The 17,000-nt window shown below is 40.7% G+C and overlaps 1 protein-coding gene, 1 long non-coding RNA gene and 2 pseudogenes across 2 annotated transcripts in view; 2 read left to right on the forward strand and 2 right to left on the reverse strand.

Annotated features, from left to right (window-relative positions):
• The window catches only part of LOC128572512 (zinc finger protein 726-like), a 440,502-nt gene that overhangs the window by 216,318 nt on the left and 207,184 nt on the right, over positions 1-17,000 (forward strand). The gene's annotated exons all lie outside the window — the stretch shown is intronic.
• The window catches only part of LOC128573119 (uncharacterized), a 70,811-nt gene that overhangs the window by 42,548 nt on the left and 11,263 nt on the right, over positions 1-17,000 (reverse strand). The window contains exon 2 of the long non-coding RNA XR_008376315.1: positions 1,521-1,603. This is a non-coding gene — a long non-coding RNA (uncharacterized LOC128573119). The remainder of the gene's footprint in view (positions 1-1,520; positions 1,604-17,000) is intronic.
• LOC128573187 (uncharacterized) lies at positions 4,294-4,381 on the reverse strand (annotated as a pseudogene).
• LOC128573112 (actin-related protein 2/3 complex subunit 1A-like) lies at positions 14,689-16,265 on the forward strand (annotated as a pseudogene).

Genomic DNA, 17,000 nt, shown 5'->3' on the forward strand with positions numbered 1-17,000 from the left:
ATTAGTTTGCTGTTATGTAGAGTAAATAAAATTTGATGAATAAAATTACAAAAAAGGGATTTTAAGCAAAATCACAAAAGAAGTCACAAAAAGGTCAGTTAAAACACCTGTGCCATATTCTACCTGCAGTACTAACTTGTTGACAATCATATAAAATCACCAAACAATTTTCAAATATTTTTGTAATGAAAATTAGCAAATTCTTATTATGGTTTCCATGGAAATGGTCCTTCAGACTAAAAAACTCTACTATCCTAAGAAGGCAGTGTTTGATAATAGCAAAGTTTTCCGAGTAGATATGTTATTCATAAGTAACAGTATCCCACATCCATAGTTGGTCTTTACAGAGTTGTTGCAAATTCAGTCCCTGACACAATGACAAACAATTCCTATAACTTCCAATAAAATGTGTATTTCAAGACCTTTACAAAATTTAACTCAGTTTTTTTAATATTACATAATTTAGAATTCTTTCTATAAACTTAGGATAATTTAAATTTCAGCTTAAGTTAAGTATTTTTGTTAGACCTAGGCTATAATGGAAAAATACCAGTTAACTCCTGGAAAGTTTTAGGACTGCAAACTTTCAAAAAAGTAATGAAGTCTAGTTCACCCCCACGATAAATGAGAAAGTAATAATTGATTTCTTGCTTGTAGTTCATTCCCAGTTTCTTCCTTGGCTAACTCCCTGGGAAACAGACCAAGAAGTACCAACTGTCCCCAGACTGATTTTTAAACAATACCAGGCAGAGAAATTACTGAAACTAAGATACATGGAAGGAAAAGTACTGAAAACAAAAATGTATGATGTACGACTAACTACCGCAAAATTCTGCTACTGTACAATGCTTGCTTGCTACTGAACCCAAATGCACCTGGACAGCCTCTGTGCAAACCAGGATGCTGACCTGGCCTTAAAAACTGGACCCCTTAAGTACTCCGGGCTGCTCTCAGAAACCCCATGTTCAGGCACTGAGGCAATACCCAGCCGGTTCTTCAATAAAAGGACTCTGCTATAAATTTGACTTGTTTGGCAGTGTGGTCTTTGTGGAACTCGTGGGCACAACTGTTTCATCAGGGCTTGTCTGGGTATACGTCAGTATACTTTAGGATCACCCCATTTGCACAGGCACCACAGCTGGAGAAACAGAGACTCACCAGACACAGACTATTTCTTGCCTCTTTTCCTCATTAAGGCATCAGTTCATCAGTCAACCCAGTCACGTGAGAGTTTTTGGTAATTTGTGAGATCAGACCCAGGACAGATGTGTTCCTGAATATTTAAAAATTCATCAGCAAGGTAGTATGATGTAAGGGACACAACACTCAAATAAAATATTTTAGGAACTCTTGATGATGGATAGAAAAAATAGAAGGGAAAAAAAAGCAGCACCAGGCATGGACGCTCACACCTGTAATCCCAGAACTTGGGAGACCAAAGTGGGTAGTCTGCGCCCAGAGCAAGACCCCATCTCTAAAAATAGCCAGGTGTTGTGGCAGGTGTCTGTAGTTTTAGCTACCTGGGAGGCCTGTGGCTCAAAGGAGTATGGTGCCAGCCCTGTATGCAGGAGGTGGAGGGTTGAAACCCAGCCCCGGTCAAAAACTGCAAAAAAAAAAAAAAAAAAGAGAAGGTCTCATTATTCATTCACTTCTGTATATTATAAGCAGCAATGTGAACACTTGCTATCAACCTTGTTCTTTAACTCAGAAAATAATGGAGATATTCACTCTTCTGGTCTCAGTGCATGGAGGACCATTATCCACTAACCTTTGATAGCATTTTCTAGGGAAAAATGTTTACATTTTTTTCTATCTTACGAAGCCATGGTGAAATCATGTTGTTATTGTCATTTACTTTACATTTTCTTTACATAAAACCTCAGTTCGGGGCTCTGCACCTGTGGCTCAAGCAGCTATGGCGCCAGCAACATACACCTGAGCTGGTGGGTTTGAATCCAGCCCAAGCCCTCCAAACAACAATGACTGCTGCAAACAAAAAAATACCTGAGCGTTGTGGCCTGCTCCTGTATTTCCAGCTACTTGGGAGTTGGAGGCAGGAGACTCTCTTGAGACTAGGAGTTGGAGGTTGCTGTGGGCTGTGATGCCAGAGCACTCTACGAAGGGGAACAGCTTGAGGCTCTGTCTCAAAAAAAAATAAATTAATTAAAAAACTGAAATAAATTTGAAAACCATCAAATCAGGCTCAGCATTCATAGCCTAGTGGGTAGGGCACAGGCCACATGCACTAGGGCTCGAGGGTTCAAACCCAGCCCAGGCCCGCTAAAACAAAAAATGGCCAAGCATTGTGGTGGGTGGCTGTAGTCCCAGCTACTTGGGAGGCTGAAGCAAGAGAATTGCTTAAGCCCAGGAGCTGGAGGTTCCTGTGCTCTACCAATGGCTACATAGTGCTACTCCGTCTCAGAAAGAAAAAAGAAACGGTAGTTACCATTTAGTATTTGGGTAACAGATTGACTTTCATCTGTATTTGTAGCATACATTATTTCACAGCACAAACTTTTGAAACCCAGTAGAAAAATTTAACAGAAAAAAATCACTGCTGCAAAACGTGAGATGATTAAAGGTTAAGTAACATTCTTGGTGAAAACTAGTCAGAACACACCACTGCTCAACTTCACTTGGGACACCAGAAGACAGAAAAAGCCAACTATTACTTTTCTCCTCCAGCACCCTCTTATTGGTCCAAGTTTCCAATCATCAAGTAGAAAATGGACTTAAAATGGAACATGTACCCCTGGGGATACAGGCAGAGAGACACAGAGTACAACACAAATTAATTGCCCATTAATGGTACAATAATCAATGGTACAGGACTTGTTGGCCTGTATCTCATAAAATTGTCAATCAAAGGGACTATGTCTATTAATGCTTCATGTTTAAAAGTATAAATGTGTTGGTTGACCTGATTCTAAGTGGACCTCAATATGGGTTGGTCCTGAGGGCTTTCCTAGAGGTATGCTCTTCCCAGATAGAGTTCACCTGGACGTTGATTTTTTTTGGCCATTTGACGTCACCCTCCAGTTGCTGGAGTGACACCTATTAGTCATGTTCTTCCTGTACCTTCATTGGAAGGCTATTGCTTTCTGGAGAAAAGCTAATATGAGTATATAATTTAGACAAGTGTCTCACCAGCAAGAGAATGAGGAAATCAGGCATCTAAAGAAACCAATGAGCCATCTCTTTTTCTCAAATCCAGCATGTAAGAGGTTTAAGAAAGTTTGCTCCAGCTGTCCTGGCACTCCTACTACAGAGTCGGATTGTTTAGTAAGAGGGGAGAGTGGAGTATTAAGCACTGAATATGTAGCCCTAGCATTTGTTAGAAAGTCTTAGCCCACAGCTTTCCATAGGTAGAGAAGAGAAGACAGACTACCCCTTGGACAGGGCATCCTACAGACATTGGGCCAAATTATTGCTGTCCAGAAAGGCACCATTGTCATGGACCAAGTAATACCTGTGGACAATGCTGTGCCCATCTCAGGTGGCCAGAGTTCTCTGGGCCTTGCACTTTCCTACCGAGAATCACATCATCAGATTCCAGTGGAAGAAGGCATCCCTTACAAAGCATGTACCCCCTTTCTACGTTCAATTCCCGGGTTTCAAACTTAACTGTTTGGGTACCTCTTTTTAGCCTTTGCCTCATCAAGTCCTTTTGCTCAAATGACCTCCCTGTCTGTCCTGATTTTTTCCAGTGACCAGAGTGAAAGAGCTGCCCATTGATCCAGCCTGACAGGAGTCTGGATCAGCCTGAGTCTTCCTGGATCTTTTTCAGGGGGTCTGTGAAGCTCTTTAATACAGATCATATGCCTCCAGTTCAGTGTTGGCTAATGAGAGCTTTCTTTTTTTCTTTTCTTTTCTTTTTTTTGAGACAGGAGTGTCACTATGTCACCATTGGTAGAGTGCTGTGACATCAAAGCTAACAGCAACCTTGAACTCTTGTGCTGGGACTACAGGTGACACAAAGCCCAGTTATTTTCTTTGTTATAGTTGCCATTATTGTTAGCAAGCCCAGGCCCGGTTCAAACTCGCCAGCCCTGGTGTATTTGACCTGCACCTTAACCACTGAGCTAGGGGAGCTGAGCCTTTTTATTTTTGAGACAAAATCTCACTATGTCACCCTCAGTAGAGTGCTGTGGCATCACAGCTCACAGCAACTTCAAACTCTTCGGCATAAGTGATTCTCTTGCCTCAGTATCCCAAGTAGCTAAGACTATAGGAGCCCGCCACAACACCCAGCTATATATATATATATATTTTTTTTTTTGACAAGACATGCAAAAATTTATTGAATGCTTCACGAATTTGTGTGTCATCCTTGCGCAGGGTCCATGCTAATCTTCTCTGTATCGTTTATTTTTATATATTTTTTATTTGTAGTTGTCACTGTTGTTTAGAAGGCCCGAGCTGGGTTCAAAACCAGCTCCTAGCACTCTGCGCGGCTGAGGTGAGTGAGCTCAGGAGTTCCAGACCAGCCTGAGCAAGAGTGAGACCTTGTCTCTTAAAAAAATAGCTGGGTGCTCTGGTGGGCACCTGTAGTCCTACCTACTTGTGAGGCTGAAGCAAAAGGACCACTGAGCCCAACACTTTGAGGTTGCTGTGAGCTATGACACCACAACATACTACCGAGGGTGACAAAGTGACACTTCTGTCTCAAAAAAAAAAAGGAGGGACCACAAGAAGGGCATGGAGTACCCAGTTTGTTCCACAACCAGAAATGGTCCCGTGTGGACAGAGTCCACACTTGTGAAAGAAAATACAAGTTGTTCAAGTGTAACAGTAGTTACACATACAAGTTCTGTTATCTAATCTTAGGAGCAGAAAGCCAAGAGGTGTGAAGAGTGAATTAAAGACACAGAGGAAGGAGTGAAAATGTCAGGCAATTGAGAAAAAGAGTCTGGTGTTTTAAAGGATAAAGATGGTTCCTTCTCTTCTTTACTTTGGGTTCAAAGGAGTAATGATGACCTTGAGTAGTGATATCAGTTTCATAATCTTGATCTCAATACTTACAACTAATCAAATACAGCTTAAGACAGGCAGAAGAAAATATAGATAGGCAGAGGGGCGCCGCCTGTGGCTCAGTCTTTAAGGTGCCGGCCCCACATGCCGAGGGTGGCGGGTTCAAACCCGGCCGCGGCCAAACTGCAACCAAAAAATAGCCGGGCGTTGTGACGGGCGCCTGTAGTCCCAGCTACTCGGGATGCTGAGGCAAGAGAATCGCTTAAGCCCAGGAGTTGGAGGTTGCTGTGAGCTGTGTGAGGCCATGGCACTCTACCGAGGGCCATAAAGTGAAACTCTGTCTCTACAAAAAAAAAAAAAAAAGAAAATATAGATAGGCAGATTTATTTTAACTCAATGGTAGCAGACTGACGATGAATAAATGACTTAATTGTTTTTATCAGTTTCAACATATACACAAGCAATCTGAAGAAGTTTTAAACAAAGTCTGATAACAAAAAGAACACTTTGTTGTTTTAATTAGCAATTCCTTTCAGGTAGGTTAACATGTTCACATATACAAAATAAATTCACTTTTCCAAATATTATGCCTTACATAGACCATTTTTCACATGCCTAAGTTCTATCTTTATCACAAAGTTTTCTTCTTAAACCGTGACTTATTTCAGGACAAACATTGGCATATTAGGTTTTTTTTCCGAAACAAAATGATTCCCTTTCCTTAAATTTTCTTTACCATCTACATTTCTTGATATTCATGACTTTCTTCACATCTCTCTCATGGAGAGAATACATACTGGATTCTTCTGGGTTCTTTTGTTTTTGTTTTATTGAGATAGAGTATCAAGTTTTTGCCCTGGATAAAATCCATGGCATCACCACTTAAAGCAACCTAAAACTCTTGGGCTTAAGCAATTCTCTTGCCTCAACCTCCCAAGTAGCAGAGACTACAAGCTTCCACCAAAATGCCAGCTACTTGTTGTTTTTTAGCTGGCCAGGGCCAGGTTCGAACCTGCCAGCCTCAGTATTATGTGGCCGGCGCCCTACCCATTGAGCTATGGGCGCCACCCTACTGGATCCTTCTTGCTTTAATGATCTTTCTAATGTGAAAGAAATTGCATCCCAGTTAAGTCTTTTCTTTATAAAGGCCTGAGAAAGGAGGCCTGTGGATGCAAAGGATTTAGGTCTCTAATGTAAAGTTCAGACTTCATCCAAACAAGAGAGCAGGGCAGTTGGAAAGTGCTAAAAGGGATAAACCAAAACATCATCAACCAGGGAGCACAGGGACATTACTTTTACTTTCCATTTTTAAGAGAGATATAGGAGAGGAAAACAGAGGCCCTGAATTTCCAGGGAGAGCAGAGGAGTGGCTCTAGTTATATGAACATCAGTTTTTTTACCATGGCAGAAAAAGACAACTTCCCAGTTGAGCTTGTTTTGAAGCTGGAATTTGTCCATCAGACTGAGAGAGCTCCAGAGGGTCAGGGCTGGTTCAGGGATTTCACAGGGCCTAGAAGGTGAATATGATCCTGTCTCCAGGAGAGGGCAATGTCACTTCCAGTGCATCTCTCTACTAGTGAAGGCACAGTCCCAGCAGAGTCCCCTTCCGAAGACATTTCTTACTCCAGGAGCCCACAGTCATAGTAGGGAAGGGCTCAGTCTGGGTGTCTTCTTGCCTAAGCCTCTAGGAGAACTCAGTGTCTGACAACCTTCTTCCCCTAGTGTAACAAACATTTCAAAAGCTTCCTTCTGCTCTTAAGACTTGCTGCTGGCCTGCCTGGCTTTTTCTCACTGTCTCCTCACCCCCATTCTGGTTATTAAGACCTGAAAAATCTGGTTCAACGTTCTGCTTCTAGAGCCTGAAGCCCCCTTTTAAGCTTTTGAACATTAGTGCTAACTGGGAGATGAAGTGGATTGTCCAGGTGAAGAAGAAAAAAGCAGATGGAGCAAGTGTTGGTTAGGAGCTACATTACCTACAAGTGAAGACAGTGAAAGAGATGTAGGAGTAGTAAGTAATATGCAGCAGGCAGAATGAACTCACAATGTCTATTGTTCCATTAGTTTATCTCACTGAAGGTATGTATTTTCCTCCCAGATTTTGGCACTAAAATGTCACATATGGGGACCAGATGTCAGGTATATACTCCCTGTTTCTTTTGTTCCAGGTGCCAAAGAATGGTTACTACTACCAAGATAGTGAAACAAATGAGCAGAACAGTAGATACAAGTTTGCAAAAGGGCAAAGTTTATTAAAAGGATGTTCACTCCAGAAAAGGAATACATCTACCTTTTCAAGTGGAGAAGACCCTGGGATTAGTAAACTGTTTCCCCTTACATGGATTTTCCAATTCTGTGTTAAGTGGTGTGGGGGTAAAATACTCATGATTTTTCTTGGAAACAGGGAAATCTTCCAGAATGGAAAGTCCTCCCATTTCTATCCCTGCAATCAATGAATACCATTTGTCATTGTAATTGTAGAGTATGATAGAACTGGTATACATTGTATTATGTTAATGAAAATAGGTCACTTGAGCCTACTGCCATCTTACTTGTATGCCCGCTCCAAAGACCACTTTTTGTGGCCACAGCCATATCTCCACATTGTGGCCTCTCTACCTCTGAGATTCATTTTTGTAGAGCAAACATCAGTTCAGTTTGGGGAACCATTTTTGAAATGCGAGCTTTTGTCTCTTGGAAGACCCCTCTGCTCAATTTTTTCCTCTTCTTATGGAAAAAATCTCCTATCCTATCATCATCATCTACCCCTGTCTCTCCTTAGCCCTATTAACAGGATAAACACAACTTTAAGGCTTTGAGACATGACTGACATTTGTAGAGTAGTTCTTCCACATGAATTATGAACACAATAGTGTGAGATATTTAAAGATACTGTCACTCTACTCATATATAGAATTTATCTATGAATTCTGTTATGTACTAAAAAGTGTGAGTACAGGTTGTAGGATTCGACACTTTTTTCACATTTGTAAAGAATTTCTGTGTTACAAACTTTTCATTTATAGAATGGTTTCAGCACAAGTTCAACACTTGCCCAGTTCTTCACATTTGTTAGTTCAACCCTTAGTAAACATCAAGAGTTTCTCTTCAACATGAATTCTATTGTGTACAAAAAACAGTGACTACTGGCATGATTTGACACATCTTCAGATTGTTACCATTTTTGTCTGCTATGATTTCTCTTATGTTTTCTAAGGAAAAGGACCTGTGAAAACCTTTGCCACATCATTCACGTTTGTAAGGTTTTTCTCCAATATGACTTTTCTTATGTTTAGTAAGAGCTCTGGTTAAAGTCATTACCACACTGTTAACATTTGTAGGATTTGTCTTCAGTATGAAATCTTTTATGCTTAACATGTTATAAAACACGTAAAAGTACTGCTACATTCTTCATATTTGGAGGGTTTCTCTCCTGTATGATTTATTCTATGTACAGTGAGGATTGAATGTGAGTTGAAGAGTTTGCCACACTCTACATATTTACAATGTTTCTCTCCAGAATGAAATGTTTTATGTCTAGAAATGTTCACATACTAGTTAAAGGCTTTGCCACATTTTATGATCTTGGTAGAGTTTTCCTCCACAATGAATTCTTTGATGGACAGAAAGGATTGAGTGCAGGGTAAAGGCTTTCCCACATTCTTCACACGTGTAGGGTTTCTCTCCAGAATAAATTCTTTGATGTTTACTAAGAATTGAACTAAGTGTAAAGGCTTTGCCATATTCTTCACATTAGTAGGGTTTCTCTCCAGAATGAATTCTTTGAGGTTTATAAGGATTTAACTAACATTAAAGGCTGTGCCACATTCTTCACATTTCTAAGGTTTCTTTCCACACGAATTTTTTGATCTATAGAAAGATTTGAATATCAATTAAGGGCTTTGCCATATTCTTTATATTTGTATGGTTTCTCTCTAGAATGAATACTTTGATGTCTAGAAAGCGTTGAGTACTGGTTAAAGGCATTGACATACTCTTCAAATTCATAGGGTTTATCTCCAGAACAAATTCTTAGATCTCTAGAAAGGTTTGAGTACTATTAAAGTCTTTGCCACATTCTTCACATTTGTACAGTTTCTCTCCACAATGAATTAGTTCATGGTTACTAAATGAGTACTGGTTGGTAAGTTTGTCACATTCCTGATCATTGTAAGATTTTCCTTCAGTATCAATACTTTCATGGTTACAATATTTTAATCTGTGGGTAAACATTTGCCATAATTTTCACACTTGTTAATTTTCTCTTTCTATGAAGTCTCTTAGGCTTAGATAGGCTTGAGCAAGACTGGAAGACTTGACTACCTTCTTTGCATTTGTACTGTTTTTCTCCAATATGAGTCATCTTATGTTCTGTAATGTGTGAGCAGAAGTTAGAGGCTTTCCCATATTTTTTACTCTTAAAAGGGTTTTCTACAGTATATATCGTCTTATGTCTATTTAGATTTGACAAATGTCTGAAGACATTCAAACATTTACTACATTGGAAGACTTTGCCATGGGTAGCTGTTACATGTTGGTCAAGTCCACTGTAACATACATCCCGTGGCTTACACTCATACAAACTTTCCCAGTCTTTTGTTAAATTTAAATTCTAGGGGCCACAGCTTTGATATCATCTCAGGATCATCTCTGGGAATTAAATATTTGTGCCCAGCTCTTGGGAACAGTCTAGGATAGAATGATTAGACATAACTGAAAGAAATTTAAACAATAAGAATTTTAGCCACTGCCTTTTAATGAGAATTAAGTACATTTTATCTGCAAAATCATGTCAAGAACATTAGGAAGATGCCATAATACAGTACACAGGCACTAATTATTTTAAAGATGAATAAATGTTGCGTGCATACACTGCATTTGGGGGAATTCTCAAAACCAGGTAAGAATTTACAGCACAGGCCAGGCACAGTGGCTCATGCCTGTAATCTTGGCACTGTGGGAAGCTGAGGTGGGTGGACTGCCTGAGCTCACAGGTTCGATACCAGCCTGAGCCATAGCAAGACCTCTAAAAATAGGCAAGTGTTGGGGGAGGCTTCTCTAATCCCAGCTACTTGGGAGGCTAAGGGAAGAGAATATCTTGAGCCCAGAAGATTGAGATTGCTGTGAGCTATGATGCAACCGCACTCTACCAAGGTGCAATAAAGTGACACTGTCTCAAAAAAAAAAGTATTTGCAGCACTGCAGATAAACAGAAGTTGTAGAGTCAAAGTAGAGGCTGGCATTGTCTCACGTTTTTAATCCTTAAACTCTGGAAGACTGAGGTGAATGGGTCACTTGGGCACAGGTGTTTGAGATCAACCTTAACAAGAGTGAGACCCCATCTCTAACACAAATAGAAGAATTAGTCAGACATGGTGGCACATGCCTCCAGTCTCAGCAATTCATAAGGCTGAGGCAAGAAGATCTTTTGAGCCCAGAAGAATGAGGATGCTGTGAGCTAGGACAACACAAAATTCTACTCAGGGTAACAGAAACTCAAGTTTCAATTAAATACATAAATAATTTTTTGTGTGCATATATATATATATGTGTGTGTGTGTGTAAAATTCAAAAAAAAAAGTAGTCTATAATAATAATAAAGGCTCAACGCTTGTAGCTCAGTGGCTAGGGTGCCAGCCACATACACCAGAGCTGGTAGGTTCAAACCTGGCCTGAGTATTCCAAGCAACAATGACAACTACAACAAAAAGTAGCTGGGCATCGTGGCAGGTGCCTGTAGTCTCAGCTAATTGGGTGCCTAAGGCCAGAGAATATCTTAAGCTCCAGAGTTTGAGGTTGCTGTGAGCTGTGATACCACTGCGCACAAAAGAGGGTGACATAGTGAGACTCTGTCTCAAAAAAATATAATTAAATAGCAACTAGAAGAACCAAATAGAACAGAAAAGAAAAGTTTGTCATATTTACCCTCCACAGACTTTATGCCATCCTACTACTGAATGGTTAAATGAAAGTAAACTTCAAAATCCCACCTTTGTCCTGGGGGGGGTGGGGGGGGAAGAGTACCACCTGTGTTAATCCTTCTTGCTTTGGAGTGTATTTCCAAAGAATGTTTGCTGACTCCCATGAGTGAGAGGGCTAAAATCAATGATGCTATAGTTTATAAGACAGCCGGGGGTGCTGAATCCAAATGGAAAATATTGTTACAGCAGCACAGAGATTTCAATAAAACAGATTCAGGTCTAGCAAGTGATGACAAGCTCTTAGGAGGAAATGTTGGAAAATGTTTCAACTAAAAAGTAACCCACACACTTTCATAGATAAAACACTGTATAAATGTAATGGTCCTCACTTTTCTAGTACAATGTGGGTTAGAGTGCTGGAGGTTATACTCACATGTTAAGTTTAAGAATGAAATCAATGAAAGATTATGACATGTACAAAATATTAGAAGGATATAACCCAAACAAACAAAATAATCTGAAATCAATCATAAAAAAATAGAGATGTTGGGCGGCGCCTGTGGTTCAGTTGGTAGGGCGCCAGCCTCATATGCCGAGGGTGGCAGGTTCAAACCCAGCCCCGGCCAAACTGCAACCAAAAAATAGCTGGGCGTTGTGGCGGGCACCTGTAGTCCCAGCTACTCGGGAGGCTGAGGCAAGAGAATCGCTTAAGCCCAGGAGTTGGAGGTTGCTGTGAGCTGTGTGAGGCACTCTACCGAGGGCCATAAAGTGAGACTCTGTCTCTACAAAAAAAATAAATAAAAAAGAGGTTGGGAGCAGAACCAGGTGGAAGGCAGTAGCTCACTGACATTTTTCAAAGAAATATAAATGGCCAGTAATCATTTCGAAGGATACCTACAGTACTAATTATTAGAGACATGCAAAGCAAAATCACAATAAAATATTACATCATACTCACAATCAACATGGAAAAAAAGTGTGTCAAAGATATAGAGAAATTAGAAACCTTTTGAAATGTTGGTGAGGAGAAACATTGCAGACGCTATTAAAATGTGTGAAGGAGGGCGGTGCTCCTACCTCAGTGGGTAGGGTGCCAAACACATACACCAAGGCTGCTGGGGGTCAGCTAAAACTATAATGAAAACTGCAACAAAAACAAAAATAGGCGGGCGTTGTGGTGGGCGCCTGTATTCCCAGCTGCTTTGGAAGCTGAGGCAAGAGAATTGCTTGAGCCAGGAATTTGAGTTTGCTATGAGCTGTGATGCAACGGCGCTCTAACCAGGCAATAGCTTGAGACTCTGTCTCAAAAAATAAATTAATAAAAAATAAAAAATAAATGTATGAAGGTTTCTCAGAAAACTAAAATTAAAAGTTATTATTTGATCCAGAGATCTCACATCTTTGCATATATCCAAAATAAACACTGCAGAACGGGGAAGACACATGTAGTCACTCACATTCATCACAGCATTATTTATAAAAGACAAAATGTGGCTAGATGTGGTGGCTCACACTTACAATCCTAGTATTTTGGGAGGATGAGGCAGGAGGATAGCTGAACCACAGGAGTTCGAGACCAGGCTAAGGAACAGTGAGACCCAATCTCTACTAAAAGAAGAAAAGTATAGCCAGGAGATGTGGTGGCCACCAGTACTTCCTGCTATTTGGAAGGTTAAGGGAGGAGAATCACTTGAACCCAGGTGTTGGAAGTTGTTCTATGCTGGGAAGAAGCTACAGTATTCTAGCAACACAGTGAGCCTCTATGTCAAACAAGAATTCTCTTTTCTAGACAACTACAGTGCTGCACTGTGACTATGGAACTATCCCAAGCAGGTATTTTTTCTTAATATTAGTTAACAGCTTCTCAAATGAGCAGGTATACTGAATATTTTATGCAGCACATGACAATAAAATTTCATGGAAATGTACAATTCATTAACATGAGATACTTATCAGAAAATGTTAATAAAGATTTAAAAACAGTAAAGATAAATTTTATTATGTTATTAATATATTGCTATTTTCACAAAACCTGAAAAGGTTTAATTCACCCTATAGAAGCAATCAAAAAGTTTATAAATAAAATAAAAACATTAACCTTGTAAAATATGATAAATCATACTATTTAAAATAAGCATTTGGGAAAAATTAAAATATCATTTCAATATAGGTTGAGGAAAGTGATGACAATCCTGCTGATTTCTTTTTGCCCAGAGTAAACTAGAACTTTCAAGTGAGCCTTTTACTAAATATGGAATGCCTACTCATTATCTAAATTACTTGTTACATAAGTTGAAATTCTAACACATAGTTTTGAATATTTAAATCTAAAATTATAGAAAATTGAATACAGAATGAAATAGAAAGTACAAACATATATAGAGACAGTAAAATCAGCAAGATGGTAGAACAAAAGTCCCATGTTCATGTATTCCTCCCATGGTAACAAAAATCTGGGAGCCATCTATGGGAAAAAATGCTTCTATATCAGCCCAGGACAGTGACTCACACCTCTCATCTCACCTACTTAGAGGCTGAGGTGAGAGGATCACTTTGACACCAGCCTACGCAATAAAATCAGAAGCCATCTCACAAAAAAGTTATTATATGAGAGCTTTAGAATCCACAAAGGAAGTTGTGAAATTTTCCTAACACTCTTAAGGAGGGTCACTTAGAGAAGGCAGACCATCATTTACTTGACAATTAGAGGACCCCTGATCTTGGTTACTGATTGGAGAATTCCCACTGAGAATTCTCAAGTGACTGTGGGACTCCCCAACTTCTCCCAGCCATAATCTGGGAGTGGTGCTACCCATCCAGAGACTTGGAGGAAGATGCCCACTCATGACCATGGAGAAAAGCCTGCAGAACTTGGCACTCTGTGTATGTATATGTGTTTATATAACTATTTGTGCATGTGTATGCATACACACACACACACACACACACATGCACAAACAGCATATACATATGTTTAATAGATAGATAGATACAAAAATACACATGCAAAAACACACACTGGAATGTCCATAGTGGGACATCTCCCAAAGCTGACCTGATTTGCATAGAGAAGACATGCACCAGATGTGTACAAGGTACAGCAGGCCTGGTTCCTTCTGCTAATCACCTCTGTATGTTGACAAGTTTGTTACAGTCCCTGAAGTGCTCAACTTTCAGAGGTTCTGCTACATGTGTAGGTGTCTGTGTCTGTGTGTGTATGAATAAGCATATCCTAAGCCAGAGATAATTATAAGAGTTATTTTGTAGCAACAGAGACACTAATGTATCCTCAGGAATACTATAAACTCCTGAATGACATAATATATTTAAGAAATGTAGGCCGGTGACAGTGGCTCATTCCTGTAATCCTAGCACCTAGCCAAGGCGGGTGGATTGTCCTGAGCTCAGGAGTTTGAGACCACCTTGTGCCAGAGTTAGACCTTGTCTCTAAAAAAAAAAAAAAAGCAAGGCATTGTGGCAGGTGCCTATAGTCCCAGCTGAGACAGGAGAATCTCTTAAGCCCAATAGTTTGAGCTTGCTCTGAGCTGTGATGCCACAGCACTCAACCACGGGGTGACAAAGTGAGACTTTGTCTCTAGAATAAAATAAATATGAAATGTAGCCTTCTGATCTTCGATCCTTCACCCCCTCCCACTGAGCCTGTTCCCATCTACTGACCAGAGTCTGTGAATTCTCCACTCTGATCCCATCCGACCTTCCCCCACCCCAGCTATCCATTGTTGGAAAACTCTAAGAATAATCTCACTGCATCAGTTTTTACTAGAGCCAATCACCTGTCATGCCTGGAACAAGGATCGTACCCAATAATCACGAAGTGCATATCTTTAAGAAAAATGGGAGCCAGTGGATAAAAGCTCATGAACTCAAGGAGCACAACAGACATATCACAGGTATTGACTGGGCTCCCAAAAGCGACCGCATCGTCCCTTGTGGGGCAGACTGCAATCCCTATGTCTGGAGTCAGAAAGATGTTGTCTGGAAGCCAACTCTGGTGATCCTGAGAACTAATCATGCAGTCAATTTTGTGAATTGGTCCCCCTAAGAGAACAAATTTGCTTTGAGAAGTGGACCATGACTCATTTCTGTTTGTTACTTCGAGTCTGAAAATGGCTGGTGAGTAAGCAAACACATTAAAAAGCTGATTCGCTCCACAGTCAATCCTCAGCTTGGATTGGCATCCCAACAATGTTTCCTGACAGTAGATCATGTTGTAATAACTGACCCAGCAAAAAGACCCCTAAAGGCCCCTGACTGTCTTAGCCTGAGTCCCCGCATGTCTCAACCCCCCACTCCCTGGGTTAATTCCTCAAACAAGTTTCAGAACAGAACAAGGAAGTTTTGTGAGTTCCCAATAACTCCTAGCAACAGGTAACAATGGGAAAACTTACCCCAACTCCCTAGCAATGGGTAAACAATGATGAAAAAAATTATCTACACAAAGTTCCCAGGCTACTTTATCTCCCAAGCTATCTTCATGCCAACTGCCACGCTATAGCCCCCCTGACTATAACCCCATTCCTGAGCTAACCGACCACTTTCTGCTTCTATTTTTACTTAACTTGCCATGTAGCACAAAAAGGGTATAAAAGACAGCCTGCTTTTCTCTTCAGGGCCATTTGCCCTTTGGGGCAGCAGCCCACCTGTGCAGGTGTAATACATCACCATCTCATTCATACCTGAAGTGGGGTCCAAGTTTTTCCTCCAGGTGGCAAATGAGTTATAACAATGTGACTTCAAATGCAGAGTGTTTTCTGCCTATATTAAAGAAGTGGATGAAAAGCCAGCGAGGTACACCCTGGGACAGCAAGTTGAATTTTGATCAGCTGATGTCAGAGTTAGGGGGCACTTGCACAGGTGGCTGGGTCCATGGGGTCAGCTTCCATGCCAGTGGGAGCCGCCTGGCCTGTCATGACGGCACCGTGTCTGTTGCTGATGCTTCAAAAAGTTTACAGGTCTCAACTCTGAAAACAGAGTTCCTATCACTCCTGAGTGTGTCATTTGTCTCAGAGAATAGCGTTGTGGCTGCTGGCCAGTGCTCTTTAACTACGATGATAGTAACTACTCTTTAACTACGGCTGCTTGACCTTTGTGTCCAAGTTAGACATTCCAAAACACAGCATCCAGCGCAACATGTCTGCCATGGAACGTTTCCACAACACGGACAAGAGGGCCATGACCGAGGACTGTAATACAGCCCTGGAGACGCTGCACCCGAATAGCATCAGTCAAGTGTCTACTTATGAGATGAACAAGCAAGACTGTCGAAAATTTTGCACTACTGGCATTGATGGAGCCATGACAATTTGGGATTTCAAGACCTTAGAATCTTCTATCCAGGGCCTCCAGATAATGTGAAGCTGAGTGAGCCGCTGCCATCCAGAATCAAAACGATCGCTGACCACAGCTCTGCCATTGGATGGAGAGGAAAGCCAGCCCCAAGGAAACACTGAAAACACATATGATGGAAACATTGTGTGGTTTTGTTTGAGTATAAAATTGGTGAAAGTATTGGTTTTTTTTTTAAAGCAGCAGTGATTTTTTTTTTTTTTTTTTTTTTTGCTATTTCATTCCATTCTTGACCAAAGCTTCTCTTTAAGTAGTTTATTATGGAGAATTGTCACACTAACTTAAAGGAAAGAGTGAGGAAGATATGTAAATTTGTCCAGTAGAAAATTAAATTAAAATACTACCAAAAAGGGCGGCGCCTGTGGCTCAGCGGGTAGGGCGCCGGTCCCATATGCCGGAGGTGGCGGGTTCAAACCCAGCCCCGGCAAAAAAAAAAAAAAAAAAAAATACTACCAAAAAAAAAAAAAGAATGAAAAGAAATGTAGCTGCTGGATGTAGGGGATCATACCTCTAATTCTCTTTTTTTTTTCTTTTTTTTTTTTTTTGGCCGGGGCTGGGTTTGAACCTGCCACCTCCGGCATATGGGACCAGCGCCCTACTGCTTGAGCCACAGGCACCGCCCCATACCTCTAATTCTAACACTCGGGGAGGTCAAGTCAAATAGACTGCTTGAGCTCATTAGTTCGAGACCAGCCTCAAGCAAGGGGCAGACACCAACTCTACTAAAAATTCCAAACTAGCCAA

The sequence above is a fragment of the Nycticebus coucang genome, chromosome 20, assembly GCF_027406575.1.
Source record: "Nycticebus coucang isolate mNycCou1 chromosome 20, mNycCou1.pri, whole genome shotgun sequence".
NCBI lineage: Eukaryota > Metazoa > Chordata > Mammalia > Primates > Lorisidae > Nycticebus > Nycticebus coucang.